The following is an 11,267-nucleotide window of genomic DNA, read 5'->3' on the forward strand; positions in this document are numbered from 1 at the left end:
AACGGTGCCGGGGGTGTGTCTGAAGGGACAGGCTCTGTTAGGCGTGGTGGTCAGGCGGTCCTCGCACCGAAAGGTCGACGAGATGGACCAGTCCCAGTTTCTAGATCGAGGGAAGTAGACAGAGAGGAAAGGAGGAAAAAGGGAAGATAATGCACGTTAAAACGATCGCAGTGACCGATGGAGAGAAGAGAGAGGTGGTCCAATCAGGGCTCAGGATTAGGTGACGTACCCCCTCCTTCGATAGACAGATGCATTACAGCCTTCGGAGACTAATAGAAGACCAAGGAGTTAGCCCACAGGCAAGGCTGCATGTCCCTGCACTGTCCTAAGGTATACGCAGTGGGGGCCCACGACTGCAAGAATAAATACCCAAGTGTCAACGGGGACTCAGTGCCAGGCACGTGCACGCACACGGGCAGGCAGGGCGCTTGGTGTGCACGGACGGGGCCTTGACTGGCGGGCTCTCTCGCGGGGGGACCAGGAATCGAAGGAAGAGTCAACACGGAGGGGATGGTGGGACGGGGGCTCTTCCTCCTGCGGGGAGGAGCGACAGCAAGCCGGGGAGGTGAGATCTGGGGCGAAATAAAAGAAGGGAATAGGGGACAAGGAGGCTGGGTGAACACATGAACAGGGCTGGGAAGAGAGGTCTGCAGGACCGAGGCTCCGATTAGATCGCAGCCGCGCTGTGGATGCCCATAGACCAGGGAGTCAGGTGTAAAGGGATGAGCGCAGGAGGAGCTGGAAGGGAGGACGGAAGGACGGACGGACGGACGCACGGACGGATGGACGGAGGGAGGGAGGGGCCTTCCTTCCAGCCACACGAGAGGGTATGAGCTCTTGGCATGCTGTGTCCTTGGCGCACGCACTTCACCCGGCGGGGGGGGGGGGCTGGCTCTGGGGTCCCTGGCCGCGGAGTGCCATTGCGGTATCCTGGCTGCGTGGGCCATTCGACCTCATCTCTCTCATCCTCAGTTTCCCCATCCGTGAACTTCGAAGGCCATCAGCTTCCTGCTTGGATTGACTGGGGGGGCACATGCTCTCCCACCCGTGGGCAGCGCCCTGTCCAGAGCCCTGGGCAGGCGGGAGGGCCCAGGCCCTGGCCCCTGCAGAATGTTGTGTGAACAAGGGGTGTGGGGCCAGGTGGGTGTCTCAGCCCCTCCCCAGGCTGGGTCACCTGTGAGGGAGGCTTTTCCCGCCAGGGGGCAGCAGAGGGCAAGGGAGTAGGAGGCCCTGGGGCCAGTGGGCCCTGTCTCCCGACCCCGCTGGGTGTGGCGCCGCTCACATCCGCAGGGCTGTGTGGGTTAGAAAGTGGCCAGGAGTGCCCGAGAAGGGTGACCCGGGAGCCCAGTGACCCAGGCGCCCAGAGGCAGATCAGCAGAAACCTTGTTCATGCAACTTTCTGAAATGAGCCCGGGTGCCCTCCGGCCCGGTCGGCTGTGGGGCGGGCCGCCTGCCCTTCTCACCTGGGGGTCTCAGGCAGGTGCACCTCAGCCCGAGGTTGCAGAAGTGGGCCCCGGGTCCCGGCCCCCTTGACATGGCATCCCCAGAGCCCGTTTCAAGGCCTTACTGTCTTCTCGACTGTTTTCCGACGTACTCTGTATTTCGGCAAATACCGCTCTTGCCTTGTGTGTTGCACTGTCTTCCCTCCTCCCGACCTGCCCCGCCCCTCCCCCCCCCCCCCCCCGCGGGCCGTGGCAGGTCTGGAGGGTTGTGTCCTGACGTTCCCAAGCCCAGGGACTCCCTGGATCTGTCTAGTCTTTCTCTGTAGTGGACAGGATTTGTGCAGTCGCGTGTTGTGTGCTTGTGTTTGTCTGTAAAATCTAGAACCAAAGTCCTCCTCAACCTCTCAGTTCCTATTTGGGACACTAAAACAAAATGTGCCCTGACCGGGAGGAGCCGTCCCCACCGGAGCCAGGATGCGTGGCCGGGAGCACGCGGGACCCGCAGGAGGCGGGCGGGGGCGGGGCTGGCGTTAGGTCTGGTGGGCAGGTTGGGCTGCTTACGCCTGGGGTGACTTTGGCCCCCCGGGGTGGGAACAGGGAGCTAGCCCGTCGCAGGTGCCAGCTGGGGCCGCTCCTGCTGAAGGTGCTCACCTAGGGCCGTGGCGTGGGGGGCACAGGACTCAAAGCCGTAAGGTCTGAGACGGGATGGGAGGACGGAGTGAGGGGGGCGGGGGCCACTTCCACGCTTCAGTGTGGCCCCACACGGGTGATGGAAGACGTGGAATTCACATGTCAGGAGCCACCCTCCTCTGCCTCCAGTACCACGTGTCTGGGCCACATGGGCCTACGTGATGGGGCTGCAGGCCTCTGCTCTCCTCCTCTTTAGGAATCTGGAGGCTCCAGGCTCTGCCTCGGCCCGCCTGATGCCTAGGGCGGGGTGCACTTGCTACCCTGAGGCCCTTGCTAAGACAGGGTCCCCAAAGAGCTCCCCTAAGCAGCCCAGGAGTCGCCGTGCAGACCAGGATGGGGGTGGGAGGGGCCCAGAGCAAGAAGAACCCCTTTTCAAAACAAATTTTTTTTAATGTTTATTTATTTCGAGAGAGAGAGAGAGAGAGAGAGAGAGAGAGAGAGAGAGACAGACAGAGCACGAGTGGGGAAGGGGCAGAGAGAGAGGGAGACACAGAATCCGAAGCAGGGTCCGGGCTCTGAGCTGTCAGCACAGAACCCGACGCGGGGCTCGAACCCATGAACCGCGAGATCGTGACCTGAGCTGAAATCAGCAGCTTAACCGACTGAGCCACCCAGGCGCCCCAAGAAAAATTCTTGTGTGGTTACTTTAAAAGTCAGCTGAGGCTCAGGAAGAACTCCACGTGTTGGGTCCGCAGTGGGGAAGAGGAGGGAGCCACAGCCAAACTCCCAGAGGGAACACGGAGAACGGGAGCAGACCTCTAGGAGCTGGCTGGAAATGGGCCAATGGGAGGAGCTCCAGGGAGACCCGCTGGTTTCCCCGCTGGTTGTGGGCTGGGATCCAGTGGATTTTCTGTCTTCTCGGGAATGCAGAGGGCATGGGGGTCATCAGGTCAGGACGCTCAGAGTCTTTGGCTCTTAGAGGAGTTTTAAATCTGGAGCTCTAAGGGTCTTCAGTTCCGGGATGCTGAGATTCAGGACAGGGCTCGCTCCCCACCACGGCCACAGAGGCCAGAGTGGGACTCCCGGGGCCCCTCGGGTTCTGTCCTGACCCACCCATGAGGTCCGAGTTGGGATCTCAGTGCTCCTCTCTGATCAGGGCCTGTCTTAAATGTGTGTGTTTCTTTCCTAATAACTTACTAAAACAAGGACAAATTTTCTCTCTTGGACTTTGACCTTCGCATGCGCTCCGTGCACAAATCCTTCCCCTGGTGACACCAGGAACTCTCCTTAGATTCCTCTGTGACTCCCAACTCCCTCCTCGGGAAGCTCAGCCTCAGGGCTGGCCTTCCAGAGGCCGGAGGCTGGGCTTCTGGGGCAGACAGGCCAAGGCCTCCTTTGTGTTCCTAATGTCAATGGTGTGGATGTCACATGACCTAGAGCAGGAGGTCACCCATCACGCTGACACATCACCCTGCTATTTTCTCGCCCTTCAAATTCTTGTCTATGGGCATACTTTTTTTTTAAGTGGACATCTTTTTTTTTCTTTAAATAAGCATCCAGTTTTGAAACCTTGCCTTCTTCACCACATACGTCCTACGTTTTCCATTCAATATTTTGTCATCAGTGTTTAGTTTTTTCCGTAAAAAAAAAAAAAAAAAAAATCATTGCCTCACTGGCTGCGTTGTGTCCCATCGAGGTTATACCCTCATTACATCATTCGCAATGCCAACCTGCTATCGTTATGTGTCACTCACCTTTTTTTTTTAAATCCTAATGTTACGAATTACACCACAGCGAATGGCTTTGCATACCCACTCTTTCATCCTTACAAATTACTTTCCTTCACCCAGAAATGACCATTGCTTCATGACATGCTGGTTTCTCCTGCTAGACTGTGAGCCCCTTAAGGGCAAGGAGCTTGTCAGATTGATCTTTGTACCTCCAGAGCCCTACGTGTTGTAGATGGTGTGGGGATGCTTGTTGGGTGAGAAGATGGATGGATGGCTACATGGGTGGCGAATGAATGAATGAATGAATGAACGAACGAATGACTTTACTAGGGCTGAGCTTCTTAAACAGGAGGCCAGGGATTTTGTATGGATATTGACTAATTTCCAAAGGCTTATAGCATTTTACAATGTCCAGCGATGTATTAGCATTTTGTAATCTCTGTCAAAAAAGTGTTTTTCTGTCATTTGAACTTGCATTGCTTTGATTACTAATGAAGGTTGAGCGTTTTCACATATATCTGTTAACCGATTGCACTTTATCTTCTGTGAACTGTTTGTCCAAGTCCATTGGGTCATGGCTTTCTGATGAGATCGGTCAAGGGTGGAATGGGTGACCTTAGGATATAGTGAGCCCTCCGTCACTGGAGGCATCCAAGGGGCAGGCCAGGCAGATACTCAGTGAGGGTAGTTTTAAGGAGATTCAAATAGCAGCTGTGGGGTTTGTCTAGACGGCCTTTCAGGTCTCTCGGACCAGGATTTGCTTCTCCCCGGAAATGGGTGGAGGGGACATTTTCCATTTGGCAGCCTGGCAACATTTAAGGTCACGTTCCCTGGGTGGGTTCATGCATTTATGATTTATAAACTCTAAACCGCACCCTCTGTAACTCTTGCGGGACAGGAATATCTCTTTGAGCCTCCAAGGTGCAGGTAGCCGTGCCCAGCATCTCGAGTAGTTAGCTGGTGACTTCCCGCCAGCCCTGTCACCCACCCCCGTTTGACCTTGAGAAACCAGCCTCCTGGACCGCCATTTCCCACCTCTTGGGGAATCGGCAGGGGCCATCCGCTGCCCTTTGCATTCCCGGTGTCCTCCAACACGTGAGCAAATTGCCCCGAGGCCTCGATTGATGGGTTGAATCGGATCGGGACTGGTGGAGAATCCCCTTTGGTTTTCTTCAATGGGGCAATCAAATTCCATGAGGCAAGGAGCAGAATGGACCCTACTCTTCCAGGGTTTCCCCTCGTGTTCCACCACAGACTAACCGGGGCTCAAAGGTCATCGAGGCCACCCGGGGAGGGGGTGTCGCCCACGGAGGGCTTGCCCTACTTTTCTAGAACACCCTCTGCCCCCAGCAGGGAGCTGCTTCCTCCCACTGAGCCCTCTACTATAGCACTGAGCGCTGTTTGCCTGTGTCACAATTAACTCACGCACGTGTCTGCCCCAGCATCGAGGCTTGGGAGGCCAGCAACGGCTTCCGGCACTAGTCTAGCCCATCCATCCATCCATCTGCGCATTTGGCCTCCATTTCTTGCCCCGGTGCTTCGGCCTCTCTCTCCCCTGAAAGCAAACCTTTTCATTTTGGGTGGGCTGTGTAGTGCCATGGGCTGTGGTCATGAAGCGAACGCCCTTATTACAGCTTTCTCGTCCGGGGTCACTGCTCTGAGCACGTCCCAGCTGGACTCATCTGCCACTGTCACCCACATGGCTTCTGTCCCCATGGCGCTTTCCCAGGCATCACACACCGCGACGCGGATCCAGGGCCAGGGTCCGAGAGGGCCCTCCCCCCCCCCCTCCCCGCCCCCCGCCCCCCGTGAGCCGAGGCCGCCCTGCCTGGTGCATGGTCCCTGCCATGAGCTTTGCTGCCAGCCTTTCTGCTCCCTCCACCAGACGGCACTGGTCGTAATTCACCCCTCCATTTCTCCATTCCTTCATTCCTTCACGGTCGACAAACATTTTTTTAAGTGAGCTAGTGCTATACTAGAGCTGGTTCCCAAGGACGCGTCCCCCGCACCTCTTTTGGAAAGAAAAGACGAGCCCCCGTCCGCCGGGGACTGCCTTTGCGTGCCAGCAAAAGGCGTGACCCTCTCGGTTCAGCTCCTGCTTCTAGATTCGAGTTCCGTCGGAAGTTTGATTGCCCTCTCCGACTTTGTGCCTCACAAAACGAGGTTGATTAGTAATCAGCAAACTGTGTCCCCGGGTGTTCAGAAATCACAACCCGTGCCCTCAAGAGGCCGGAGTGACGCCTGGGGGGGTCTGAGATGAATGGCTGCTTCCGGCCGTGACAGGCTTTCATGTCATCAGGACACCCCGAACTTGCACGGTAATGATCCTAGAGCCGTTCCTGTCCCTTTCAAGATTAGTTAATGCTGGGCTCTACTTAGAGGAACCCCGGGGAGATGATTGTTCATGTGGGTGACAAGGATCATGCCCCGTGCGGGGGGTCTGCACAGAATTATCCACCGGCAGACCTGGGCATCCGAGGCGCACGGACGGCACTTTGCAGACCCTGGACGTGGCCCTGAGCGTCCACGCGGGTCCCGGGCCGGGCGGGACCCCTCCCCCACTTTAGCTCACTGCTGCCTGTGTGGGACAAGGCGTAGGTCTCGGGGTCTCTGCCTAGAATTCTGCCGTTTATTCACTGCATCGGAGCGTGGGCGTAGAGGGCAGAGCCAGGACCCTGGAGCTGGACAAACGTGTGTGGTTTAAACTGACAGTGACAGCGCGAGTCTGTCTTCCGGGGGGACTGTGGCACCCACGTCGCAGGGCTGTAACCAGGACTTGGAGCTGGGGTTCTGAACAGGCGGTGCGCGTGCCCCCGGGGGCTGCTGGGGGTGGAGCGAAAGGCCAGGAGGGGTGGCCCGATTCGGCAGGTTTAGTGGGAAGTCGTTTCGCCCAGACAGTCAGGGGTACGCTGTGGGATAGCATGCCAAATTTGTATGACACTGTAAGATGAGACGGGAGTAATTTTGGCAGGAAACTTTATGCCGGGGGGACGGGGGCCTCTTTGGGCGTCCCCCCCGAGCCCCCCCCGGGGTACGCGTTCACGCTCACCTCTGTAAAAGGTTGGAAGCACCCTCTGTGTCTTGCCTACCGCTGTGTCTGGCCTGTGGGCGGCACTCACACACCTCTCTCCCCGAGAGACCTCTCCTGGCAGCGTCCTCCCCCCCAAAATATTAGGCGCCAGCCATCAAAGACGTTGCACATCCCCATCCCGATGTCCCCTCTCTCAATTAACAACCTCTGGGTTCAAATGCCAGCAGCCTGGGTGCTTAACACAGTACCAAGCCAGTGGTAGGGGGGGCGCCTTCCACACTTGTTGAATGGGTACGTGGGTGAACGGTCAACTCATGAATTGTAACCAAATGCAAGTGGCAGATGTTAAAACCTTTACTAAGAGTTTGTATTTCACTCCTGATTAACCTGTTAACAATCTCTGTGTTGTATCTCACGGACTTTTTTATATGACGTGTGCTGTTCGAACACCAGGATTCTCATTTTGGGTGTCGTGCGATGAAACTTGAGCCGTCTGTGTCTCGTGTTAGAAATTAGAACCCGGCAGGCCCCGGGGCCACTTAACTAACTAACTGTGCGGGGCTGGGCAAGTCCCTTCTCCTCGCCGGCCCTCGGTCTCCTTTTCTCTGATGGGTGGCCAGAAAAACTTAACCTCACTGGGTTGTTGTGGTGAGGCCACGGGCGGGGTCAGCTCCCACAGGGCGAATCTAACGCTGGCTCTCACTGAGAATGGCTGTGTGCCGGGGGTTGTCTCGAAAGTTCCAGGGGAGCTTTTGCTGGTTCCGGGTGGGTAAGGAGTCGGCATCGACCTTATGCTCAGGTTGTGTTTCAAGGGTCAATGGAACGTGTAAGACAGAGGCTGAGCGGTCTGCAGGCATTTAGCGAGTCAACCGGGCGGGGGTAAATGCTGGCTTCGTTAATGAGTGACGGCTTTTTTCCTTCCTCGGAGCCTCCCCGCCCCCACCCGCCCCCACCCTCTGCATCCTGGCTGCTGCTTCTAACGTGGAGGTTGAAGCTGGCTGGGGTAACTACTTGGGGCTTGTTCTGCCTCTGGGTGCCGTGTCCACAGACGACTGTGTGTGCCCCGGGTTCAGTTTGCTAGGCAGGAAGAGGCGGGATGGTTTAGAGGGAGTGTGGAGAAGGGCTTCTGGGCAACATCCTTGGGGATTAAAACTCCTTCTTCGGCCCTTTTGGGGAAAGGCCCGTGTGCCTGATCTCCTCACGCCCCTCTTCCTTCTTTCCCTGGCTGTAAGGTGAAGAGAGTAGTCTGTGGTCTCATCTGTGGGCCTGGAACCAAGATAGGGCAGGACTGTTAGACCCATCCCCTGCAAGCTTCCTGCTTTTTGGGGGTTTATAGATGGGCCTGGTTTATAGATGGTTTAGAGACGAGGGAGCTGAGATTCAGGCACGGCTGGGTGTCAGAGCCAGGACTGAACAGTCTCCCATGAGAAGCCGTGTTCTTTCGACCCCGCCAGCCAAGCTCTCCCAGTAACGGTGGCTGGGTGTGTCCCTGTCCCCACCGTGTGCCTGGCCGTGCTCCGGCAGGGGTCATAGCCGTCCAGAGCTCAGTCGGGTCCAAGTTGGATGTGGAAGCGTGGTCGCATTAGATAAGATATTAGGGGTCATTCGGGGTTGGGGGGGGGTCTCTTCAGGAGACCCCTGAGTTCTTTTCCTGGCCCTGGTCTCAGGCGTGTGTGTGTGGGGGGGAGTAGCATCTTGCTCTGTCCTCCCCAGATGGCATCCCAGGTGGGTTCGAGTTCTGCGCCCCCCAGCCTCTCTCCTGCCTGGGCCTCCCCTTCTTTCTGCCTCCGGCTTTCACAGCCTCAGTGGGCAGGCCCTGGCCTCTCTACGTGGCCGACGCTCCCGTCAACCTGGCCATTTCTTGCACCAGCCTGAGCTTTTATCGTGACGTCTGGTCCCCACACCTGTGCAGCCATCATACCTGCCGCCAGGCACACTGGCACAGACTCTCTGATGACTCCCTTCCCTCGGGCTTTGGCTTTGCCGGGGGCCCCTTGCAGTGTGGCCGTATGGACATCCCATGTCCTGGAGAACTTGTTGGGGCAGAGGGGGCCTTGCCTTGGTGCTCCCAAGGGGCCCCCTGGGAGGCACAGGTAGCTAGGGCCCTCTCCCCAGGGGACTGTGAGTCTGTGTTTAGGCATCTGCTCCGCGATGGGCCTCAGGCTTCTCGAAGCTTAGGCCAGCGTGAGGGACTCTCTCAGGTGTCCAATGTTTTCACGTCGCCTTCCCCTTGAAATGGGCACAGGGCTGGGGACCCCGTTTCCCGAGGGCAGGCAGGGTAGAGACCCCACTTCCCAAGGACAGGTGAGAAAGCGGAGGGTCAGTGGGGTCATAGCCCCCACACTGTACTTGAACCCCATCCCTCATTCTGAGATCTGTGCTTCTGTGACCCTTTACAGCACTGTTTCCTGTGCTAGTAGGAGCCTGATAGATGTTCACGGACTGATGAGGTGGGGGTTTTAATGGCCGTGAAGAACTGAATTGACTGTTGGCTGATGTGCAAGTCGAATCCACATGTGTTCCTTTAAGAGGAAAGTGCGTTTTCTTGGCAAAGCTTCTTTAGGACAAATCTTGAGGGTCTCGGCCTATGCGGGGTGGGGGTGGGGGCTCACCCTAGGGGCAGGTGCGGCTCGGAGGGCAGCCACGGGGGGTGGGGGTCCCTTCGGACGGAAATGTCTGTCTTTTGCACATTTTTGGAAGTATTTATGTCTAGAATAAATCTTCATCTAGGCCGAAGTGTTGTCGTTTGTGTTGTGGCCCGGGTGATTTTGATAATATGGCATTTGGTAATTCCCAGGTGGGGGGCACGCCCTGGTCACGCCCACACCCTCTCTGTGGCTGGCTGTGCGCCCCGGGGGTGTGGAGGTCTCCACCTGAAACGTCTTCGTCCCCGCCATTGCCGTTAATTAACCCGTCAGGCCCATGCCAAGTCTGAGATGCAGCCGAGGGCACCCGAAAACCTTGGGGGGGGGATTGGACCCCAGACCTTGAGTCTTTTCACCTGCTGTCACCCCGAAGCACAGTACACGGGCACAAGTCAAGGCATGGGGCTCTGGGGGGTCTTGCTCTTTCGAATTCTGGTCCTGATGTCACCGTTGGCCAGCGTAGTGGCCTTGGGCAGGTTACTTGAACCGCCCGAGCCTTGGTTTTCCCACCTGTAGAACGGGTACTTCATGACAATGTGCGTTCAGAGAACGCTGGTGAGCACTGAGAACGCGGGCTGCATACCCTGCTGTACCCCGTGTGCTGGCCCTGAGAATCAGGGTCTGGGTTCGAGGCCACCCTAGTGCCTGCGTGTGTGCAGCCTGGCCGAGTTGGCTCACCTGTAACCTGGAAACAATCACGTTTACCTGGCACGGTTATTGTGGGGTTCAATGAGACTGTTGATGTGAAAATAAATGCTTTGTTACCTGGCACACAGGGGGCCTCACTCCTCGCCCTCCCGGTGGGCCCTGGGTGTGGGCACTGGTCGCAGACGCCCCGTGCTCCCGGGAACCGTAGCAGCCCAAGTGGCTGTCCGGCGGAGCGGAGGGCGTCAGGGAAGCACGCGGCCAGCTCCGGGGAGGCAGTGCGGGAGGGAAGCGTTTGCTTTTAAACACAGAGATTTAACAAGTTCAGAGGGGGCGGGGCTGAGGCCAAAGTCGGGTGTGGGCTGGGGGGTCGGGGATCAGGGAGAGCTCTTAGAAGCCCCCAGAGGAGGAAGGGGCTGATATTTTATAAACCATCCAAGCGTAACTGGCAATGGTTTGGACAGGATAGGTGGGGTGGTTTTTAGGAAGGCCACGAGTTCCCGATTCCGGGTTAGTGGGGTGAGAACCTTCAGAGCTTAACGGTGCAGGAGGGCGTCAGGACCAGGGGCGTGCTTCTGGAAATCTCCGCGGGTGGAGGAGACTGGGGAGGGGGTGATGTGTGGGAGCCCAGGTTGAGGGGGGCCAGATCGAGGGGCAGGAGCTGGTGACCGGGTGCTTCCCCTGGCCCCCCCCCCCCCCCCCCCGACGGCCGCTGGGAGCCAGGGCCTTCTCCCGCGTTGTCCAGTGGCATCCGGTCCCGGGTGCCTCTCTCCTCTCCTCAACCCCCACCCCCCACCCCCCGGCCCGCCCGTCTGCATGAGAACTGTTGTCGGCCAGTGAGACCGGGAGCGGGCCCCTTCATCTGCGCCTGTGTCTCTCTCAGCCTCCGCAGCCACGGGGACACCCTGCACGCGTTCCCGCGGGACAGGCCGGACCCAAAGACTCTGGACCGGGGCCGCCCCCTGCGAGGAGGGGCGCGCCCTCCCGGCCTCTCCTTGCCTAGCCACCCGCCCTCTGACTGATGGACATCACTGATCTGAGGCTCAGACGCGTGGGCCGGACCCCTCCCCGCCCCTCACGAGCCCTGAGACTTGGGGGAGCGGAGCCAGCGAGCCTACCTACCTCACAGGGTTGTTGTGAGGAG

The sequence above is a fragment of the Lynx canadensis genome, chromosome B3, assembly GCF_007474595.2.
Source record: "Lynx canadensis isolate LIC74 chromosome B3, mLynCan4.pri.v2, whole genome shotgun sequence".
NCBI lineage: Eukaryota > Metazoa > Chordata > Mammalia > Carnivora > Felidae > Lynx > Lynx canadensis.